The sequence below is a fragment of the Lutra lutra genome, chromosome 8 (assembly GCF_902655055.1).
Source record: "Lutra lutra chromosome 8, mLutLut1.2, whole genome shotgun sequence".
Taxonomy (NCBI): domain Eukaryota; kingdom Metazoa; phylum Chordata; class Mammalia; order Carnivora; family Mustelidae; genus Lutra; species Lutra lutra.
The window spans coordinates 102,558,501-102,581,708 of NC_062285.1; the positions used below are offsets into that span (position 1 = coordinate 102,558,501).

General features: G+C 36.2%; 1 protein-coding gene and 1 pseudogene across 4 annotated transcripts in view; one reads left to right on the top strand and one right to left on the bottom strand.

The window, feature by feature from the left end:
- OSBPL8 (oxysterol binding protein like 8) overlaps positions 1 to 23,208 on the bottom strand; it is a 169,185-nt gene that overhangs the window by 142,925 nt on the left and 3,052 nt on the right. The window lies entirely within an intron of this gene.
- LOC125108143 (uncharacterized) lies at positions 7,587 to 7,685 on the top strand (annotated as a pseudogene).

Below are 23,208 nucleotides of genomic sequence, written 5' to 3' on the forward strand. Positions count from 1 at the left end.
ATCTTAGTTTCTCATCCCCTATCAAATGAAGGATTTGTGGTCAACTGCATGATTAGTATTAAGAGGAGAAACATTTAAAAATATCTATTTGAGCAGCTGACAGTTCCATTTGTCTGATCTTATAATTTATGCAGTCTTTCTGAAGTAAACAGTGGAAACAAAGTACATGACCAATCCTTATAAGGCCCAAGACCATAATCAACCCATCTCGATAACTAAAAAAAGGGGAAGCTATAACTCCACCTCTATCTCATCACCTCTCTGGTTTCTAAAAATTCTAAGTTGTATTAAATGCAAAGCTTAGAAACATGTTTCAAATGATAAGGGTGATTTCCATAGGAAGAAAAAAATACACACATATTTCTACCATCGCATAGGACTTATTAGTTACAAGAACAAGTTAATTAAAATGCATAATCAAGACTCATCAATGTTTCCAATATGTGAAAAGTAAAGAAAAAGGATACAGAACAAACAGAAGATAAAATCCCCAAGGACAAAAAGAAAAAGAGAGAGAGAGAATTGAAAGAAAACATTAAAAAAGAGAGAGAGATATGAAACAAAACATTGATAAATAAAAATCAATACAAAATTGAATGTCACATTTATCACTTCTATTATTTTTATTCTAAAATAAGACAGTTTAAGAAGAAAAATGAAAGCATCTGGGCACTATTTTGAAACCACAAATAGTATTCATTTTTTTACTTCAATTTACATGTAGTTAAACTAAATTAAGTGCAATCTGTATCTAACGTTTTTCTTCAATTCAACATGTTCCCTCTTAAACACCCTTTAGTTTTGGCAACTGCCATTAATGTTTCTCAAATACTCATGTGAAAGAATGCTTTAGGCAAAGCTAAGATGCTTCTGTTAAAGAGACACAGGAGAGGGAGAAAAAAACATGATTTTAAAGTAACTGAGAAGTGTTACAATTTCACTTCCCAACCAATTTCAGATTTGGTATTTAAACACTTGGCTTCTGACACACACTTTTGGTATTGCAGACCCTATTAACTGACCTCCAAAATCATACAGATATGCCACTGAAACCTAGTGTTACTTATTACCAATGATTTTTAGGAAAAGGAAGATCATCAACTGCTTTCTAATTCCTTCTCAGCAGCTGAAAGTACTTAGCATCTTCCTTAAAACAAACAATATCTGCCCAAAAAATATCAAGCACAGAGCCTTACTGGCGGCAACATTCTGAAAACATAAACTAACAAAAACAAGTAAATGAAAACAAAAATCACCATGTACACAAACATAAACAGTGAGGGCAAGAGAGCAAATTATACAAGGACTTTTTTTCTATTTTCAAGATGATTTGGGGTTAGAGGATTTATACTACCTCCAAAATTTATTACAAAAATGAAGCAAAAGAGTTTGATATTGGCATAACATAATATACCACTGGAAGAGAACAGAAAGTCCAGAAATGACATCCATGGTCAATTAGTTTGCAAGAGAAGTGCCAAGAAAACCCAATAAAAAGGAAAATATTTTAAATAAAAGTCTCATTAAAAGTGGGGGGAACATGGGGCGCCTGGGTGGCTCAGTGGGTTAAGCCGCTGCCTTCGGCTCAGGTCATGATCTCAGGGTCCTGGGATCGAGTCCCACATCGGGCTCTCTGCTCAGCAAGAAGCCTGCTTCCCTCTCTCTCTCTCTCTCTCTCTCTGCCTTCCTCTCCATCTACTTGTGATCTCTCTCTGTCAAATAAATAAATAAAATCTTTAAAAAAAAAAAAAAAAGTGGGGGGAACATGACTTACACTAAACACAAATATTAATTCAAAATAAATCACAGACCTAAATATAAAAGCCAACATAAATGTAAATATAAATATTTCAATATAAAACTTTTAGAATAAAATAGCAAAAATCTTCACAAATTTGGGGTAGGCAAAAATTGCTTAGGAGACTAGAAAACACAAACCATAAAAGAAAAAACTGGTATGCTAGACTCCATAAAAATTAAAAGCTTCTCTTCAGAAACAGAGTTAGGAAAATGAAAAGGTAAGCCAGACTAGGAAGAAACATACACAATACATACATTTGACAAAAAACTAGTATCAGACCATAAGAAGAACTCTTAAAAGTCAATAATAAGAAAAAGCAAAAGTTTTTAAATAGGCAAAAGATTTAAACAATAAATAATAATACAAATGACCAACAAACTAATGAAAAGATGCTCAATACACTACTGGTCATCAGTAAAATGCAAATGTAAAACCACAACGAAATACTACTACGCAACCACTAGAAACTAAAATTTTTTAAACTGTTGACAAGGAGAAGGAACAACTGAAACTCTTATATACTGTTGGTGGAAACAGAAAACAGTAGATCTATCCCAAGGTATTTACCCAGGAGAAATGGAAATATGTCTGCTCAAAGACTTGCACATGGATTTTTCATAACAGTTTTTTTTTAAAGATTTTATTTATTTATTTGAAAGAGATAGTACAAGCTGAGGGGGAGTGCAATTGGGAGAAGCAGGCTCACTGCTGAGCAGGAAGCCTGATGCAGGACTCTGGGATCATGACCTAAGCTGAAGGCAGACGCTTAACTGACTGAGCCATCTGGGTGGCCCTCACAACATTTTTAATAGTCAAGTCAAATATCTAAGTGAATAAACAAATTGCAGTACATTCATACAATGGAATACTATCCAGCAATAAAAAAGAATAATCTCAAAAACATGCTGAGCAAAAGAAGGCACACAAGAGTACATATTCTATGATTTCATTTACATGAAATCCTAGAACAGACAAAAAACAATGTGTAGTGAATAGAACTCAGATCAGTTGTTGCCTGAAGAAGAGCTGGGAAAGTGGGGACAGTGGAGAAGGGGAAATATTAAGTGGGAAAAGGGCACAAGGGATTTTGGGGACTGATGAAAATGTTCTATATCTTCTTCATGGTAGTAGTGATAGTTACATGGGCATATGCATCTGTCAAAATGCATCACATTATATACATAAAATGGGTACATTTTATTCTATGGAAATTATACCAAAATAGTGTTTGTTTTTTTTTCCTTTAAGTGCTATTGGTAGGTTAAGTGATAAAAACCAAGAAAGTAAAGAATACTGAAATACGTAAGGCAGAATAATACTATAAAAAGCAACTTTTTTTAAATGATAGGAAAAGCTCACATTTTAGCACAGCTAAAGCTAGGAATGTACCAGAATTTATTTAATTTCAATGTAAAATGAGCACAACTCATAAGACAGCTGTGAAAATTAAATGAGATAGTTAACACTGTACCTGGTATATCACAGTAACACAACTCATACTGGTTGACGCTGTATCTATCCATGTTAAGTGTTAAGGTAAAACCAAGAAAATCATGAAAGAACTTTTAGGGGAAATAATTTTAGATGCCAATTTTAAAAGGAGAAAAGGAGATGGATGAAAAGGAAGGAGGGCATTGCTGGTGGAGGGAATGGTAATATACAGAAGAATGGAGGCGGCAAGGAGCAAGCTGCATGTTCTGAGAAGGAAAAATTAGCACGCATGTGGCAGCAAGTCCATATACGGGAATAACTAAAAAAGCAGGGTAATCTGCCCATCTGACATAAATATTCATTTAAATTTTACAGTAGGATCCAGAATAGTAACTTCATCCAGTTGACGCTATGATACAACATAAATAAACTCAACTTCACAAGAAAAATAAATTCGGCTATTTAAAATCAGAAAAAGGAAAAGGTTCTTTCTGTTTAAAAAATATGAATGATTATAATTATCAGCTTTAATCTCTTGGAGGTTAGCCATAGTTCTTTCCCTAAAGAAAAAATAATTATTAAAATATAATTATAGCAAGGCAACATATGGACTTGCTGTGCAGTTGTCACTGCACTCCTAAAATTATGAAAGCTATACTTTATAGAATCTAAAATCTGTAAGTGATCACTCTGAAAAATAAGATATAAAAAATCTCCTCAAAAGAACTAATCAGCTACAACAAAAATTATCTCATGGCATGCTACTTAATGTCAGAATGCTACAGTTATATTCCAAGAGACCTGAAGTGAACAAGATCAGGATTCTTGAACACTTACATAATTTTGAAATGTTATTACATGTATGCATTTTTAAATGTGTTTAATAAAAAGAACGCAGGGGTGGTGGGTATTGTAGAGGGCACGGATTGCATGGAGCACTGGGTGTGGTGCAAAAATAATGAATACTGTTATGCTGAAAAAAATAAAAAAAAATTAAAAAAAAAAAAAAAAAAAAAAAAAAGAACGCAGGGGTAGCATTCTTGTAGCATTCAAACTAACCTGAATCCTTATTAAGATTTTACATATTCAGCAGAGTAACTAACTCCTTTCTATATTTTATACATAAAACATTTAAGTGTCATTTCAGTGTTTTAATTCCGGGAAGAGACAGCCACGATCATCAGTAATAACTTAGGCTAATTTAGTTCCCAGAATGAGAGAAATGTACAGAAATGTAAAAAGAGAATAAGATGCACAATGAAAAAGGAAATATTAAAGGGCAATAATACTGACCTTTAAAAAGAGTAGCAGCAATATCACTATGGTGAAGACAACAAAGCTAGAAGATTAAATTAAGTCAAGTATCTTGTTGAGGAAGGATGTAATAGAGTGACAGCTAACATAAGGTTCCATCTGTTCCATCTATACCAAAGCAATACCTAGTTAGAGGCCTTGGCTCAAACTGGAACGTGCAGAGACTAAAGAATGACCTCATCTAGTTCTGCTTTCTTAGGCCCACATGATATCTTAGGCCCACATCAATGTAATACCTGAAATAATTATGAATGCATAAAAATTATTACTGTGCTATATCATCCAGAATTATGATTTTCCCTTTAAAATTTCCTTTTGATGATTTTTTTTTTAAGATTTTATGTATTTCATGTATTTATTTGACAGAGATCACAAGTAGGCAGAGAGGCAGGCAGAGAGAGAGAGGGAAGCAGATAGCCCGACTCGGGACTCGATCTCAGGACCCTGAGATCATGACCTGAGCCGAAGGCAGAGGCTTAACCCACTGAGCCACCCAAGTGCCCCTTGATGATTGTATTTCATACTTAAAATATCTTTTAAAATATTTCCTGTACCTATATACACTAAAAAAGGAAGTTACTATTTTAAGAAACATAAATTTTTTAAAAAGTTTTTAACAATAAGATTAGCAATAAGTATTAGTTAAGACCTGCCACTGTTTGGGATGCCAGGGTGGCTCAGTCGGTTAAGCATCTGCCTTGGATCAGGTCATAATCCCAGAGTTCCACGACAGAGCACCACAGCCAGGGCACCGCAGCCGGGCTCCTGCTCAGCGGGCAGTCTGCTTCTCCCTCTGCCTCTGGCCCTGCTTTCATACTCTCTTTCACTCTCTCTCTCTCAAATAAATAAATAGAAATAATTAAAAAAAAAAAAAGACCTGCCACTATTTTTCTGTTTTTTTGTTTTTTGTTTCAAAGATTTTAGGAGGCTGATAGTGCTAAAAAGTATTCTTTTTAAAATGTGGACTATGTTCCTCCCTCTCTCTGCCTGCCTCTTCCTGCTTGTGATCTCTGTCTGTCAAAGAAATAAATAAATAATTTTTAAAAAATGAGGACTGTGAAACTTTTTAAGTCAAGCACCTTCAAACTGACTAAAGGTATGACAATAGGAGAACAGACCCTTTTAGTGTACACTTCATAGACTTTATCACTGTAAATAAACATTTTATGTAGGGGTGAGAAATTTGCCCATGGGGCATCTGCATCACTCAGATTAAAGATTTGAGGAATTTAAAAGAAGAGCCACTACTGGGTAAGTGGAAGGGGAATAAAAGTAGCTTGATCTCTTGCTGAGGGTGTGAAGTAACTTTTTGGTTATTCATCTTAGAAACATGACACCCAACAACCAGCTATATAGAAAAAAGAATACACACAATAAAAAGTAAATTTAAGGGGCACCTGGGTGGCTCAGTGGGTTAAGCCTCTGCCTTCAGCTCAGGTCATGATCCCAGGGTCCTGGGATTGAGCCCCGCATCAGGCTCTCTGCTCGGGGGGAAGCCTGCTTTCCGCCTCTCTCTCTGCCTGCCTCTCTGCCTACTTGTGATCTCTGTCAAATAAATAAATAAAATCTTAAAAAAAAAAAAAAGTAAATTTAAATTAAAGCTCTCCCCGGGCAAGCTACTGTTGGAGTCACTAGTTTCCTCAATGATTCTTCTTCATAACTTTATGTGGCTTTGCCTTCCTAAAATCTTACTTGAGGGAAAAACAACAACAACAACTAAATTTTAAAAAAGAATTTAAGCAAAAAATCAAATGAAAAGGGCAGAGTTAAAATACATAAAAGTGACAAGAAAATATTAGAAAAATAAAAGCTAAAGATTAGGAATAAGTACATAAAATGTTAGTGGACACACTATGGACAAAGATGAAAGCAACTAAAAACAAGTAAAAAATTAAAAGGAAATAAAATCAGCAACTTAAGACACCGAGAGCAGAAAAACAAAAGCTATCTTTTATTTTATTTTAAAGATTTTATTTATTTGTCAGAGAGAGCAAGAAAGAGCACAAGCAGGGGGAGTGGCAGAGGGAGAGGGTCAAGCAGACTCCCTGCGGAGCAAGGAGCCCAATGCAGGACTCGAACCCAGGACCTTGGGATCATGACCGGAGCCAAAGGCAGATGCTTAACCAACTAAGCCACCCAAGCACCCCCAAAACTATTATATATATATAATATATATATTATTCTATATGTTTTATATATTATATATTATATATTTTATAATTATATATTATATTAATAACATTATTATATAATAATATTAATAATATTAATAACAAGAAAATAATGCTAATTCAAGAGCTGAACACTTTCACTCAGATTCTTTAAACTAAAGGGCACCTGAGTGGCTCAGTGGGTCGAGCATCCAATTCTTGGTTTCAGTTCAGAGTGGAATTGAGCCCCTATCTCAAGCTCCACACTCAGCGGGGAGTCTTCAGGAGATTCTCTCCCTCTGCCCTTCTGCACCCCCTTTAAAAATAAATAAATCTTTTAAGAAGCTGGGGGGAAAGGGGGGGAATCCCTGGGTGTCTCAGTCAGTTTAGGGTCTGCCTTCAGCTCAGGTCATGATTCCAGGTTCCTGGGTTCAAGTCCCACATCAGGCTCTTTGCTCAGCATGGAGCCTGCTTCTCTCTCTGCCTGCTGCTCCCCCTGCTTGTGCGTGCTCTCTCTGATAAATAAAATTTAAAAAAAAAATTATTTAAACTAAGACTTCTTTGCCTTCTCAAGTGTTTCCTGAATACATAACACAGCTCCCAGCCACATACCAATGACTCCTACTCCTAATACCTTGGCTTTTATAAGACACTTATGTGAGAAGGTGACACAATTCCTTAAAAAATGCTGTACAGGGGCGCTTGGGTGGCTCAGTGGGTTAAGGCCTCTGCCTTAGGCTCGGGTCGTGATCTCAGGGTCCTGGGATCGAGCCCCGTGTCGGGCTCTCTGCTTGGCGGGGAGCCTGCTTCCCCCCCTCTCTCTCTGCCTGCCTCTCTGCCTGCTTGTGATCTCTGCCTGTCAAATAAAGTTAAAATCTTAAAAAAAAAAAATGCTGTGCAGTAAGCATGATGATTGGGTGTTCACACCATTGTGTGACATGTGCCTCCCTCAATCCTTGTTACCACCTTGGCACATTACCCATCTGATGTGGAGAAAAAAACACTGAGCAGGGCCGTAAGTTCCATTTGTCTCATCTGCCATTAGTACTCAGTGAGTAAAACCAAACCCTGACCCACCTACATCCCACACCCCCCAAAGAGTGATATAAATTTTTAGTGCAAAAACTTAATCAGTTCTGTGAAAACCCTTTTGTTTCTGTTTTGGTCAACGCTTCCCTAAAAGCATCAGGTATGCCTGCTAAGTAAGTACCCTAGTAAATGATTAGATATTATTTTTTTAATCTTGTTTCTAGTATTAGTGTTTCCTCCCCAAACTACTATGTTTTTAACTTGGCAACTACTCCCATGAGGCATTCACAGGTGGATTAAGATAATCACTTTTCATATAAAATTGAAGGAAATGTCTGCCCTTTGAAATCCTAGCATTCCTAAACAAATTTTAAAGCTATCAGAAACCTTCAAGTCAACCACTCACCATCTCTAAATTTTACAGATGAAGAAACTAAAAAGAGAAGGGCTAAGTGACTTGCCCAAGATCATGAAGCCAAAAGAAACCATAATGCAAGTCTCTTAAGTCCTGGACTAATGTTCTAAGAACAAAATATAAAGTCAATGGAAGGAATATTTAGAATTTAGCCTTTTAGATTTAAGATGTACTGATTGGTAAGAAAAAAGAAAAAAAAACCCTGAAAACAGCATAATACTAGGTTTATGTTTGTTTGCTTGTTTCTTTTTTAAGAATTAACATACAGGTGTATCCATACAGGCAGGGTACAGGGAGTAGGGAGTAAGGAGACTATCTAGAATAATAATATCAAACTGCTAATAAATGGGCTATTTTGAACATAAAGTGTGGTCTAGTAACAGCAGAAACTTTGAGTTTCTGTAGCTGTTGAATTTTATAGTCAACACATGTTGACATAATAACCTAATTTTTTCTTTAAAAAAAAAGAAAAAAAACTAGGGCACCTGGCTGGCTCAGTTGGTAGAGTGTGCGACTCCTGATCTCAGAATTCTGAGTTGGGTTGGGGATGGAGTCTACCTAAAATTTTAAATAAATAAAAAATTTAGAAATACAAATACATAATTTACCCAGAAAAGAAAATGCATTTTGAAATGGTTTAGGTCTCAATCTCCCTCTCTCCCTGTCTCTCCTCCACCCCACTCCTATGTGTTAGTGTGTGTGGACACACATACACATGAACGTGCGTGCGCACGCACGCGCACACACACACACACACACACACACACACTCCAGAGATATTACTATGCAATGGAGTTCACCTTCAGATTATCTTAACTTTTCTTCACATTAAATGTGGTCTTCCCTTAAGAACAGCACAGCCTTGGGGCGCCTGGGTGGTTCAGTGGTTTAAAGCCTCTGCCTTCGGCTCAGGTCATGATCCCAGGGTCCTGGGATGGAGCCCCGCATCGGGCTCTCTGCTCAACAGGGAGCCTGCTTCCTCCTCTCTCTCTGCCTGCCTCTCTGCCTACTTGTGATCTCTGTCTGTCAAATAAATAAACAAAATCTTAAAAAAAAAAAGAATAGCACAGCATTAATATGTTAGAATAATTCTGAAAAATTAAGGTAATTTAAGTAAAAGACTGAATTATAAAATTAATTTAAAGACATTTTCCTTTAGATACACAGTAGTAATAAAAAGTGAATTAATGTATTTGTAATGAGTAAGAGTATTTGTAATTTAAAAATTATTTTTATATAAATGCATACTGCTAAAGTCATTTTGATCATGTTAAAAAACATCATTCTTGGTAGGCTAAACATACTCTCCACGCCCCCACACCCCCCACATAGTTTAACTATTATTTTACTATTATTTTACTAAAGATAATGATGCTCATTCCTCCATGTAAATTATGAATTTCAGAATCTGTAAGTCCAAACAATATTTTATTAGAGTTCTCCACAGACTCTTATGCTGTTCCTCAAGGTTATTTATGGTGTCCCTCAAAGTTATTTACTTTTATTTCCTATAATTATGGAGTATTAAATATCTGTCCAAAAAGTAAGGGATGTCTTAAATGAGTAAATTATATTTCTTTCACTCCTCTCCCCATTTCTTTTTCAATTTGTTGACATTGGTGCCTACCCTTGTAATTCCACTACAATTACACAAGGATCATTTACTGACAAATTTAACGCTTAATCTGCCACACCCTTATTCAAAGACTCTTCTGACCTTCTAGTCCCCCTAACCAATCATTTTTCGGTTCCTTCACTAGCTCCCTTCACTCTGTCTGGGACTAAAGTATCTCAGGGTTTCATCCTATTGGAACCTCTTCTCTCTCCCTCACTTTCAACTACCACTTCCATGCAGTAGCTCTTTATCCATACTACCAGCCTAGAACTTTCTCCTACATTCAAGCCACATATCTAATGACCTGCAAAGTTCAAAAACTTTTAGGATGCATCAGAACCATCTAGAAGGCTTGTTCAAAAACCAGATTTCTGAGACCCACCTGCAAAATTTTTGATTCAGTGGGTCTGAGCAGAAACCTAAGAATCTGCATTTCTAATTAGTTCCCCAGTGACACACACTTTGAGAACCATTGGCCTACATGATTCTCTCTCAGATAAATTACAGATACCTTAATTTCAACACAACTTAATGGGTCTCCCAGCATGCAGCCAGGCTGCCTCCAAACCATTCTTTACACAGCATTCATAGTGGTCATTCTAATCCTGATGATTTCATGATCCTTTGTTTAAAATATCCCAATGGTTTCCCCAGGGATCTTGAGACAAAAATCAAAATCCTTAACATGTTCTATCAAGCCTTACATGACCTAACCTTTGCCTACTGCACCACACTGTTATCATTTCTTTTTCTTTCTTTTTTTTTTTTTTCTTAACTCTCCAGCCACAGTGGACTCTTTCAGTTCCTAGCAAAAGCCAAGTGCTGTTCCAGGATATTTAAACAAGATGTTCTGCCAGAAATATTCTTTTTTTCCCCAGCTCAAGTCACCTTCCTTGGCTCCCCTCCCCCACTCTTATATTGCCCTATATTTCTTGCTTTTAGCACTCTCCACATGGTAATTACACAGTGAATTGTGCAATTAGTAGTTTGCTATCTATTCCACACCTTCCCACAAATACAAGCTAAAAGAGGTCACATGTCTATCTAGTTCCCACTAAATTTTTAGACCCCTGCATAGTGACCTGTTGAATTAATGGTCTTATAACATTATTTTGAAACCCGAAAAGGAAAAGTATTATTAAAAAGGGATTAGAGGGGTGCCTGGATGGCTCAGTGGGTTAAAATCTCTGCCTTCGGCTCAGGTCATGATCCCAGGGTCCTGGGATTGAGCCCCACATCGGGTTCTCTGCTCAGCAGGGAACCTGCTTCCTCCTCTCTCTCTGCCTGCCTCTCTGCCTACTTGTGATCTTTGTCTGTCAAATAAGTAAGTAAAATCTTTAAAAAGGGGGGGGGGATTAGAAGCATTTTTTTATTATCCTTTGATCCCACAAATAAGGAGGCTTCATTAAACTCCACTATCTGGAAGTTCAAAATCTAGAAAAATAATACCTTCAAAAGGTAAAATGAAATCTTCCTATCACAAGTTCCTATGCAGCCAGATATACAGATTACTGTTTAGTAACTGCACTAAAAAAGTACTAATATCTAAAAGCCATTCACTAATATATAAGTATACAAGGCAGCCAAAGATAATTTTTGCACAAAAATAAATTTACATGTAAGCTTGCATCACAGTACATTCAGGCTTAGCAAGAAAAGTAGTTTTAGTTCACGCCAGAAAGTGGGATGGTGTAGCTGTCTAGAATTAAATCCTTATGTGGATAACCACAAATTACATAATATTAATATAACCAGAATTAAATTACTGTGCAAATAAATGTTCTATAGATTCTCATCTTCTTTAAAATGGAAAGAGTATCTGCTATCTGTAATTGATTCATCAACTCTTCTTCTCTAAAGTGCATGCTAAGTCAGCATAGCACTAACCTAAGTGGCAAACAGAACAGGTATAACTACCTTAAGATATAACTTTAATATACTAGAATTTATAGCCAAATAAAGGTTAAACTCCATTCAGAGTAGTCATTTTTAGAGGCTATTTCAAGTTGTCATCACACAAAACATTTGGGACTGCTCTTTTCTAATCACTTCCTTAACTACCTTACAAGAGACATTAGGATAATAGGTTTTGTCCCTTTGGTCTGCTTATTTTTAACCAAAAATGACATTCCTCATTTTGAAGCCTAATTTTATGTTTGAGACTTGGTTCAGAATGACTTCCCACTTTTCCACAGATCAAATCCATTCTCAAAAGATGTCAACTGCCCCCACAGAATGTAGGTTAAAAGAATAAGGGAACACTGGGGTGGCTAACTCAGTTAAGGATCTGACTCTGATTTTCACTAAGGTCATGATCTCAGGGTGGTGAGATCGAGCCCTACATTGGGCTCCACACTGGGAATGGAGCTGCTTGAGAGTCTCTCTCCCTCTCCCCGTCTCTCAAAAAAACAAAACAAAAAAAAAAACCTAATGCTGAGCAACCTAAGAAATACAGAAAGAATAGTTCCAAAAGTGTTTCTGAACAAGTGACACTGCTGAAATAAATTCAAGATAACTCTGAACAGACACACCAATCATCTCTTAGATAAATATGTTCTATTATATTTATTTAAAAATCAGTCCCATTTCCACTTTGGGCACAATTCATGGATAGGCCTGATCCATGACTTCTAGTTTTGCTGAATAACAAATGCATTAAAGCATAAGCACATTTACTATAAACTAAAAGATTAAGAAATGAAACAAGTTTTAGAAATAAAACCTGGTGGTCTACTCTAATATGGTATACTAAATAGAATATGAATATAGAATGAGATAGGCCAAGGCTCAACTTCTTACTTGGCCCCTTAGTAGCTACGTAAGTGAGCATGCTATATGAACATGGAGTCTGTACAACATGAATAACAGCATCGGTAAAATGGTAGTAATACCATTATTTCAGAGCTATTATAAGGATATGGTCTAACTGGAATTCTAGCCCCTGACATCTTCAAGGAATCCTCAAAAGAACCTAAGAAGCTATCTGTTCCAAGTTCTCCATTTTACTAAGACCCACAAGACTAAGTGGTTTGCCAAGGTCACAGAGTTACTTAGTAGGAAAGACAATACTTTTGGCAGGTTTCTTATTCTCCCAGTGCATCTGTTTACTAAATCAGTTGGTGTTTATAATGTTATGTTGCCCAAGCCTTTGACAGAGGGTTTCAAAGAGAGTTTCTGAGACAGTAACAAATCAAGACCACATAAGGGCAGTACTTACAAATATGATACTGGCAATCACGTATTAATAACTTAGTTCTATATATTAAATGTCTCTCTTGGATTTTATGTCTTTTTTCTTAAAGCTAGGTATTTTAAATTACAGCTAAAACTACCCGATTATGCATAAATTTTCAGTTTCTTGAAAGGTTCTTTTTTATTTTTTTTTTTAAGATTTTATTTATTTATTTGACAGAGAGATCACAAGCAGGCAGAGAGGCAGGCAGAGAGAGAGAGGAAGGGAAGCAGGCTCCCTGCTGAGCAGAGAGCCCGATGCGGGGCTCGATCCCAGGACTCTGAGATCATGACCTGAGCCGAACGAAGGCAGTGGCTTAACCCACTGAGCCACCCAGGCGCCCCGAAAGGTTCTTTTTTAAGGAAAGTATGAACCTTATCTTAAATCAAGATACTGGGAAAAAATAAACGTGCTTCTCATTTTTTAAGTGTGGCAACCGGTACAGTAAGCCAAAGAGTTACCTAATTTCCTAAAAGTAATGCCCATACTTCAGCTAAGAGTTCTTTATCAAGGATCAAAGCTCAAAATGCAAGATCTAAAATTAATTCGAGACAATCTAAAAAAATTTTATTATTGATTTTCTTATTCATTCCCAAAAACAGTTTCTTCATATTTTGATAGAGACTAAGAATGGCTTTCTATCTTGGACATAAAAGAAAATTAGTATTTGAGTGCCTAACTCTGGCATCTAGGCCTAGATGCTTCTGGGTTTTGAATTCTAGGTATAAATTACCGCAACCAAAGTACTCATCATCTTTAATTTATCATGTGAGTAAACAAGACACATAATTACAGTTCTGCATGCTGAGTCAAAAAGGATCTATGAGAACCAATACAATTTTAATACTTTAAAAATGACTACCAAATATGCAAAACTATGGAGATAAAGTCTCATACGGAAATTCTATTCTGAAAACTGATCAATACAATGAAAAAATTCTTGAGAATTCTAAAAAAACACATTTTCTGAATTTTAATTAAAATCATAATCTGCCTCAAAGCCACAAAATGTATCACTGATTAATTTAATCTTCTGAGTTTGAAGAGGCTAATTACTACTACCTTGAATTAAGATAACAGAAGAAATGAAATCCTACTTGTTAAAAAACTAAATATGTTAAGTAATCAACCTTTTAAATGAATCTCTATTTTTCCTGAGGAGTTTTCTCTCAATAGTGACAGAATATTATTTTCTTTTAATTCCTACATCGTAATGATAAATTCTTGGGAAAATGAAGATATAAAAACCATAATTTCCCAAACAACCAAACCTTTGAAAGTAGTACAATATTATCTATATAATGCTAAAGATTATAGTTTAAAATTTCAGGAACAGTAAGAAAAAGTACCAAAACTATAAACATAATCAAACAATAAAGGATACTGTAATGAGCCAATCAAGAAGGAAATTAATCATGACAACAGATATCTGAAAGGAAAAAATGTTAAGGATATGTAAAAAAGGTAAAGAAAGAGACCTAAAGTAAAACAACTACTACCTAATCTAATCTCTGAATTCTAAAAATAAAGAGTTTCACAGAATATAAAGAAGTTCACAAATAATCAGTAAATAGATAACCACTGCATTAGGGAATACTTACAACACTGACTTCCCCTATATTAGGAATATATAAACATATATATATGTATATATATGTAGAAAGAAACTGGACAAGAGCCAATTTATTTTCTAAACTATTTTAATTTCAATTAAGTATTTACTATGAAGGTCCTATAAGATCTTATGTAATCAGGCCAAATCTGGGGGTTTAACAAGCCGTCTGAATCACAACCCTTCTGACAAGATTTCAATAGCAAAGTCGTCAGCATTTCTTAAATCTGGATTGTAAAAAGTTCTGATTGCAGGAGAATTATAACTCTAATCATAGAAACACATTCCAGCATAGAAATCACAGCTATAGAAGAAAGAATTACGAAGTCTCATGAGAGAAGACTTAAAAAGATTAATGGGGAAATGGAGCAATACCACAGAAGAGAAGGGAAAGAAACAGATGAATTTAAATTTATTTGCCCAGGATAACTTACAATCAATGTGGTACCTAAAGATTCAGGAAAAGGAGAGTGGGAAATAAAAAAGAGAACAGGTTGAAGAAATTTTGTAAGAATGCTGGGAAATTTTTATGAATATAAAATGAAAGGAGGAGATGAAAACTAAGGCCTTCAATGAACTAACTAGGCAATTTATTTTATTTTATTTTATTTTTTAAAGATTTTTTATTTATTCATTTGACAAAGAGAGAGATCACAAGTAGGCAGAGAGACAGCCAGAGAGGAGGAAGCAGGCTCCCCACCGAGCAGAGAGCCCGATGCGGGACTCGATCCCAGGATCCTGGGATCATGACCTGAGCCGAAGGCAGAGGCTTTAACCCACTGAACCACCCAGGCACCCTAGCTAGGCAATTTAAATTCAACACTTAAACAGTACCAGAGATTATAAGGTAGAATAGAAAAAAAATGGAGAAAACTATCAATAACTACTGAACCAAAGTAGCTATAACAATTAAAGCAGAGAAGTAAATAAAAAAAGAATAATATCTCACCAGCCTGGATACAGTTAAGAAACAGAAAATAAGTAAAGATACCTCAATAATCAAAATATCACAAGAGCCATGTAATAAAGCTAACAGGCCATTCTCTGGAGCAAAGGCACTATTTTATGCACAATTCTAAATGGTCTTACTCAGTTTCCAAGAAGCAAAGTAGAAAATGGCAAGAGAATCGTAATGATATGTGCAAATTGGAGTAGATGACAAGAGAAAAGGAATCAGAAAAACTAAGAGGCAAACAAGAATTCAAAAAGAGTACAAGTTTTAGGACAAACTGGTATAGAGATATAAACACCTATATAAATCAATAATTAAGGAACAATACTGTATTTTAACAGTATCATGATAATTCCCATGAATATGCCTGCCTTTAAAAAATTAGTTCAAAAAAATAAATTGAAGAAATAAATAATTCAATAGTTCTATATACCTTATGTTTAAGAAGCTAGAAAAGGACTGTAATAAAAAAATGGTAGACTATATATAAAATTTCCCTCCAGTTACCCCAACTATCCCATTGAAATAAAAACAATTCATACAGAAAAAAAAAAATGTAAGAGCAAATAAATTTAAAATTGGAGATGGGGTAGAATGTGTGTATATGTATGTATATGTGTGTACAGAGATGGATAGATAAATAGATGTAACAAGCCAACTACACCCTTCTTATACCTTGTAAGTGATGCAAAATGGTGGGAACCCATATGTCTGACAGGACTCCAGAGAGGCATGATTGCAAACTACATGATACAGCGAAGGGTGAAAATAGTAGGGCCAAAACCAGAATTAAACATTACTTGACTGTCTACGAAACAACTAACTACATTTCCCATCCCCCATCTCCATCTCCAAGCAACACCTAAGCAACTGACATTTACCCCCAGGTAAAAAGATACTCTGCTTTTCTCTAAGATAAATGAATTACTGTAAGACTAAAGTGGCAATGCTGGCAAAGTAATAAACCTTTTTCATCAGGCATTTAGAGGGTCCACAGGCTAGAAGCTAGCTCTTCTCCCTTCTACCCTAAAACAATGTTTGCCAAGAGACAGGCCCTACCCTGTACTGTCCAGCCCCTTAGGTGCTGTGGCCACAATTCCTATTCTAATGCAAAACTAGTAGGGATAACAGTCCAAGGAACGGAGTGGGAGAAGGGCGACCCAGACCAGAAACACAGTCCTGCTTTCTGAAACATGAAAGGACAACCAGGAAACACTAGTCATATAAGGAAAACTAAGCATGAAAAATAATTACAAAAACACTTAAAGTGACCAGAGTGGAAAAGTAGATAGTTGAGGGAACACAAGGTATTTTTTTTAAGATTTTATTTATTTATTTGTCAGAGAGAGAGAAGGCGTGCACACAACCATGGCAGCAGCAGGCAGAGGGAGAAGCAACACCCCCCTGCCCCGCACTGAGCAAGAAGCCTGATGTGATCCCAGGACCCTAGGGATCATGACTTGAGCAGAAGGCAGCAGATGCTTAACTGACTGAGCCACCCAGGCATCCCCACAAAATACCTTTTAAAAATCTATTTTACATATTCTAAGACTAGAGGTAGTATTACAACTGAAACAGAAGAGAATGATAGGAAGAAAAGAAAAAGAGAACAAGAAAATTCATAGATTACCTGTCCCCAAAAAATCAGCCAAAAAAACTAGGGGGGAAAAAATTCCCCTGCATAGAGCAAAGAGATTCGCAAGATAGGAAAGTAAACATGAGACAAAAAGGATCAATCCAGGAGACATTATCTGCTTACTACTGGGGAAATAGACAAAATGAAGGGAGAAAGACATCAAAGATATAATAGATAAGAAGTTCCTAAAGTTAGAAGAATCTCATTTAGACAATAAGGACAACTGAGTGCCTAGAAGAAACAACCAAAATAAAATTAAAAACCTTTATTCGGACAGAATAAAGAACAGATCACCTTATTAAAAAAACAAACCCCCACAAACCCACAGTGAATTAGATGACATATGGCTTCCTGGATGCTAGAAGACAATCAAGCAATGCTTTCAGAGTTCTAAAGGAAAATTGCTTGCAACCTACAGTACAGTGCCCAGCCAAGCTATCAGTCAAATATTAGACTAGGATGAAGATAACTTGTACATAGAGTAATTCAGAAAGTTTGCCTCTCACATTTTTTTCAGGATAATTCAGAAAGTTTGCCTCTCAAACACACTTTCTCAGGAAGATCCTTGGGGACTCCAGAAAAAAAAGATCAAATAAATTTAGGGAAAAAAAAAAAAAGATCTAAAATAAAATGGATTCAATTCAAAAGGAGATTCCCAGAAGAGACTTAAAAGGCAGCTAGTCCAAACTGAGGCAGAACTAGAGGCAACTCCAGAAAAATAGGGAACACACTATAAAATGCAATATGCTGAAGAGTTGAGGGGGAGAGGAAACTATAATAAAGGCAATCAAGAAAAAGGCTGGTTAGAAACACCAAGAAAGCAGGAAGTCATGTCCATTTCTTTTTTAATTTAATGGCTAGATTTTGAGCAGTTAATAAAATAAGTAAAATAAAATCCACTAGACCTTGATTTTATTATGGACATGTTTCTTCAGGTGCCTAAGGGTAGAAATCATAATCTGGGCATACTACCAAGCCCAGCATTAACTAATATTTACAAGTCATAATATTGAAACTATTTATCGGTTTTCATAATTAAAGAGAACTTGTGGACATGACAGCTGGGGTTATAAATGGGGGCAGGGGAAAGGGTGTAATGTGTTTAAGTAATAAGAAGTTTGGAAAGAAAAGGAAAGAAAGAAAAAAATGGAAAATTCAGATAATGTCTAAATCGATAAATACGTGTAGATTAACATTCAATAGAAAGCAGTGTGTTTTATAAAAACAACAGAGCTTCCTTTGTTGCATATTCACAAACATCCCCCATGAACTCCATCTTTTAGAATAAAGGTAAAGTGTCTTTCAGCTTAAAATAATTTTTCAGGTTAACTCAATTTTTAAGGCAGTAGTTCTCTACCAGCGGCGATTCTGTCCCCAGAGGACATTTAACAATGTCTGGAGACATTTTTGGTTGTATAATTAAGGGGAGATGCTACTGGTATCTAATGGATAGAGGAACAGGATGCTGCTATACATACCACAATGCAAAAGACAGCCACTCATAGCAAAGAATTATCTGACCCAAAATGTCAACAGTGCCAATTTGGAGAAACCCTGCTTTATAAGAACTTTTCAGACTTCCATAGAAAAATGTTTACAGTTTCTCACAGCTCCTCATTCTTATAATGGTATTTGGGCATAGTAGGAAAGTTTTCATGGGTGCAGTAAGTATTTATGATTGATCTGAATGTAGATCCATGGGCTCTACATTCTGTGTCCTCATGGGCTTCAGAGGTTTAGGAGAGTCATAATGGCACATGTTGACGAATATTCTGAAACAACATCCAATGGATGTTGGGAGCTCAACTACCCATTCCATGCAGCCCGTGCTTACAGTAATTTTACACAACTGAAATTTCTCATTAAAATTACAACCTGGGGGTGCCTGGGTGGCTCAGTGGGTTAAGCCTCTGCCTTCGGCTCGGATCATGATCTTGGGGTCCTGGGATCGAGCCCCACATGGGGCTCTCTGCTCGGCGGGGAGCCTGCTTCCTCCTCTCTCTCTCTGCCTGTCTCTCTGCCTACTTGTGATCTCTCTCTCTCTGTCAAATAAATAAAAATAAAATAAAATAAAAATAAATAAATAAAATAAAATTACAACCTGTGCACAACTTTTTCTACATGGTAATTTAAAGACTCTAGATCCTTCCACCCTCTAAGTGCTCTATATTTCTTGGACTAGAAAAAAGAAGTTAGAGAAAGAACACCTGCTTTTCTGTCACCTCTACCCAGAAGTGAAAACACATCATTTCCATTCACATTCCACTAGTAAAAATCAGTCACATACATGGCTCTACCTAGATGCTGAGAGGGATGACAAGGAAAGAGGACAAAATGACAGAAACGCATGCCTGGCTGAGTAACCACTTCCCAGTGTTTACTGTACTGGAGCAAGAGAAAACACAAATTTTGGTGGGCATTGCACCAAATTGGCAGTTGCCCTCCCCCCACCCCCAATCATCACTGCATGGTCTCTCCCTTCACAGTAGTAATCTAATAACAAGTTTGTTGGCTCCCACTGTTAACTTCTATTTCTTTCACTAGGATTTTCTGAAAACTTCTAGATCTCTTTCATACTATCTAAGAACCAATGGAAACTCATAGGGTGCATCTCTGGGCCTTACTCTGCCTCAAAACACCATCTTATTCCACTATCAGCACAGTAGGTCAGTGCCAGACCAGGTACTGGGTTAATAAGGTAGTAAGTGGCTGTAAAGGCTGTGAATTTAAGCAGTCTGGCTCTAAAGCCTGCGTTATTCTGCCTCTTTAGATTTCTAAAATAATAGGTAGTAAGAGAGTCCTTCCAGGATCATTCATAAAGCATTCACATCTTGCAAAGCAGTCTAAGAACTATTACAAATTCCCCACTATGATGCACAGCACTATTTTTCTTTACTTCTGGATTGCTGACTTTAAATATTATAGTCCAAACAATAGGCAAAATTAAACAGTAAGCAAAGCTGGTCTTCAGAATTCCCTAACCCCACTCTGTACTGTAAAAGTGTACCCATGCCTCATGTCCAAGGCATTCCACCTCCTTACTCCTTCTCAGTAATGTTACTTAGAGTAGACTCCTTTCTCCCAGATCTACCATACTCCCACCCCATCAAAACTTATATACCAGACTGCATAAAATACAAATACAAATAAACTACGTAATCTGATAAACTAATCCTGCTAATATGTGGCATCTGGCAGCCAAAAAACAAGTTACTTTATTGGAAATTTCAATAGATTTCAATTACACAGATCTGTGACCCTCAAATATCTCTACATAAAACCTATCCATACCATGTCTATGCATCAGTCTTACTCTTAGAAAGTATGAATTTTAGAAGTTTTTTTTTTTTTTAAGATTTTATTTATTTACTTGACAGAGATCACAAGCAGAGAGGCAGGCAGAGAGGGGAAGGGAAGCAGGCTCCCCGCTGAGCAGAGAGCCCGATGTGGGACTCGATCCCAGGACCCTAGGACCATGACCTGAGCCTAAGGCAGAGGCTTTAATCCACTGAGCCAGTGAGGAGGCCCGAAAGTATGAATTTTAAAATTTTAACAAGTCACCTTAAAATACCATATCTACTATATTCTTATATTTCTAGTTTAGTTTGGAATTTCCTGGTGAGAAATTGGCAGCTGAACAAACAAAGAATTTTTTGCTTTAGTATAAATATTTCCAAGATTTACAAAATAGGATGTCAAACACATGTGAAATTTTTTAAAAAATCGAGGCTATACGGCATCTTATTACAAAATGTATTTTCATTTCAAATCAGACTTGTCATAAGGGGCAACTGCAAATAAACTTTACAAGGCAGTATAATGTGGTGATTAAAAGGACAGGCTCTTAAAGCTCAGGTTAAACTTCTAATTCAAATCCTTTTGGTAGGCTCAACAACCTGCCACTTAGCTTCCCTGAGACTTTGGTTTAGTCCAAATCCTGGCTCCACTATCTACCACTTAATCTCTCAGTGCCTGAGGTTTAAAAAAGGAAAAAAAAAAGTCTGATGGGGAGGGGGAGGTGCTCATTGTGAGGATTAAATGTGATAACATAGCAAATACTTCTAAACTTGTAACTGGTACATAGTAATCAACACATATTATTTATTAGTAGTAGTAGTAGTAGTATTACCAACTATGCCTACTAAGACACCTTCAGGAGCTGTAACAATCTCCTTCTGAATCTATCATGTTAACAACCCTAAATCAAAAAGTTTCTCCTTTTTATCTGAAAAGAGTCTTCAAGCTCAAAACCATTTGCTCTTTTTTTCAGTCTTTTGTGAACAAGGAAGGTGATGGGTAAATGGCTTCTTTTTCATTTTAAGACTCAAGACTCTTTAGTTTTTTAAATAATTCCCTTGCAAATATTATACACGAGATAGATTGATCTGTGGATTATAAACACTATGAAGAGTTCACAAAATATAATGAAATTTTGAGATTTATAAAAGAACAGCTACCAGACCAAAAAGCTTAGATAAGAAATAAGGCAGAAGTCCATTAGCCTGATCAAAAAAGATTGAATTCTAAAATAAAGCACAGCAGGTAGAGATCCTGCATGGTTTATAGTCACTCAAATCACTAAAAACACATAAAGGATACTTCTGGTAATTTCTTTTTTAACTTAATAGCTGGAAAATCCCGTTTCTTCACAACAATGAATAGATGGCACAATAGGCAATGGGATATTTCTTCAAAAACAAATTATCTAGGGAAGAAATGCCTAAAGGCTCAGATTTTCAGCCATACACATCCCTTACTTAAAGCTTTAAAAATCTGAGGCATCTAGCATTGCTGTGGTAACATTAAAGTAAAAAAGTTAGGCTTCATTTCTATCAGAAAACATTATGCTTCACTGAAAGAAAACTAAGCATCTAAAATTTTAATACTCAAAAATGTAAAGGTAATTTAAAGGGTCAACTCAAAGGTCAAGTAGATATTAGAGTTCATGATAAATACACCAACATATTTTTTAATAATCTAAAGGGTTTTTCCCCTCCTGAGAGTGAGAGCAAGCAAGCATGGTGGGGAGCAAAAGAGGGAGAGAGAATCCCAAGCAGGCTCCATGACCAGTGGAGCCTGACATGGGGCTCAATCCCACAACCCTGAGATCATGACCTGAGCCAAAATCAAGAGTCAGATGCTCAATTGACTGAGACACCCTGGCACCCCTGACAAAGATCTGTTTCAATTTAACATGAAGTCCTCCTATGTGTTAGATCCCCTCCATATACATGATGTAATTTTATTCTCCCAACAACCATACAGAGTAAGGATTATTGTCCTTTTACAAATGAGGAAACTAGGGCCCAGAGATTTGCCTACACTTGCTTGTGTAAGATTTAATCAAAAATCTTATTCAAATTTTCTGACACCCCAGTTCAATGCTCTTGCTTTCACTATACCACTGTCACTTCCACAATTCAAGTACTCTAATCTTAGTTCTTATGAAGTATACTAATCTCTTCATCTGGGAGAGGCAACAGTTGTAAGGGGAGAAGAAAAATTATTCATAATGTCACCATCAAAGGGGAAAAGAAAAATTATTCATAATGTCACCAAAAAAAAACCAAACCTCATTGTGCTTATTAATCCCACATGATTACCCAGTCCGATGTAAATGCTTTGTTCATACTGTCTACCCCCTTAAAACACCTGCTTATCTTCAGATACACAGCTTTAACCAAAATCTAACTCAAGAATTACTTCCCCTAAAAGAGCTTCCCAATTATGACCTGTTCCCTTCCTCTCAATCCAACATCCTTCCTTACCATCTCACTCCTTGTATCTATTCTGGACTACATTATCACACACTCCTCTGTTCTCCTGCCATATATTTGGAATTAAACTTTTTTCATTCAGTACTATTAAGCATTTGAAGAGCTAATGGTGAACAAAAAAGACAGGTCCTTGCTATCACAGATGATTTACATTGTTTGCATCTTTTTATTTATTTTTTTTAAAGATTTTATTTATTTATTTGACAGAGAGAGATCACAAGTAGACGGAGAGGAAGGCAGAGAG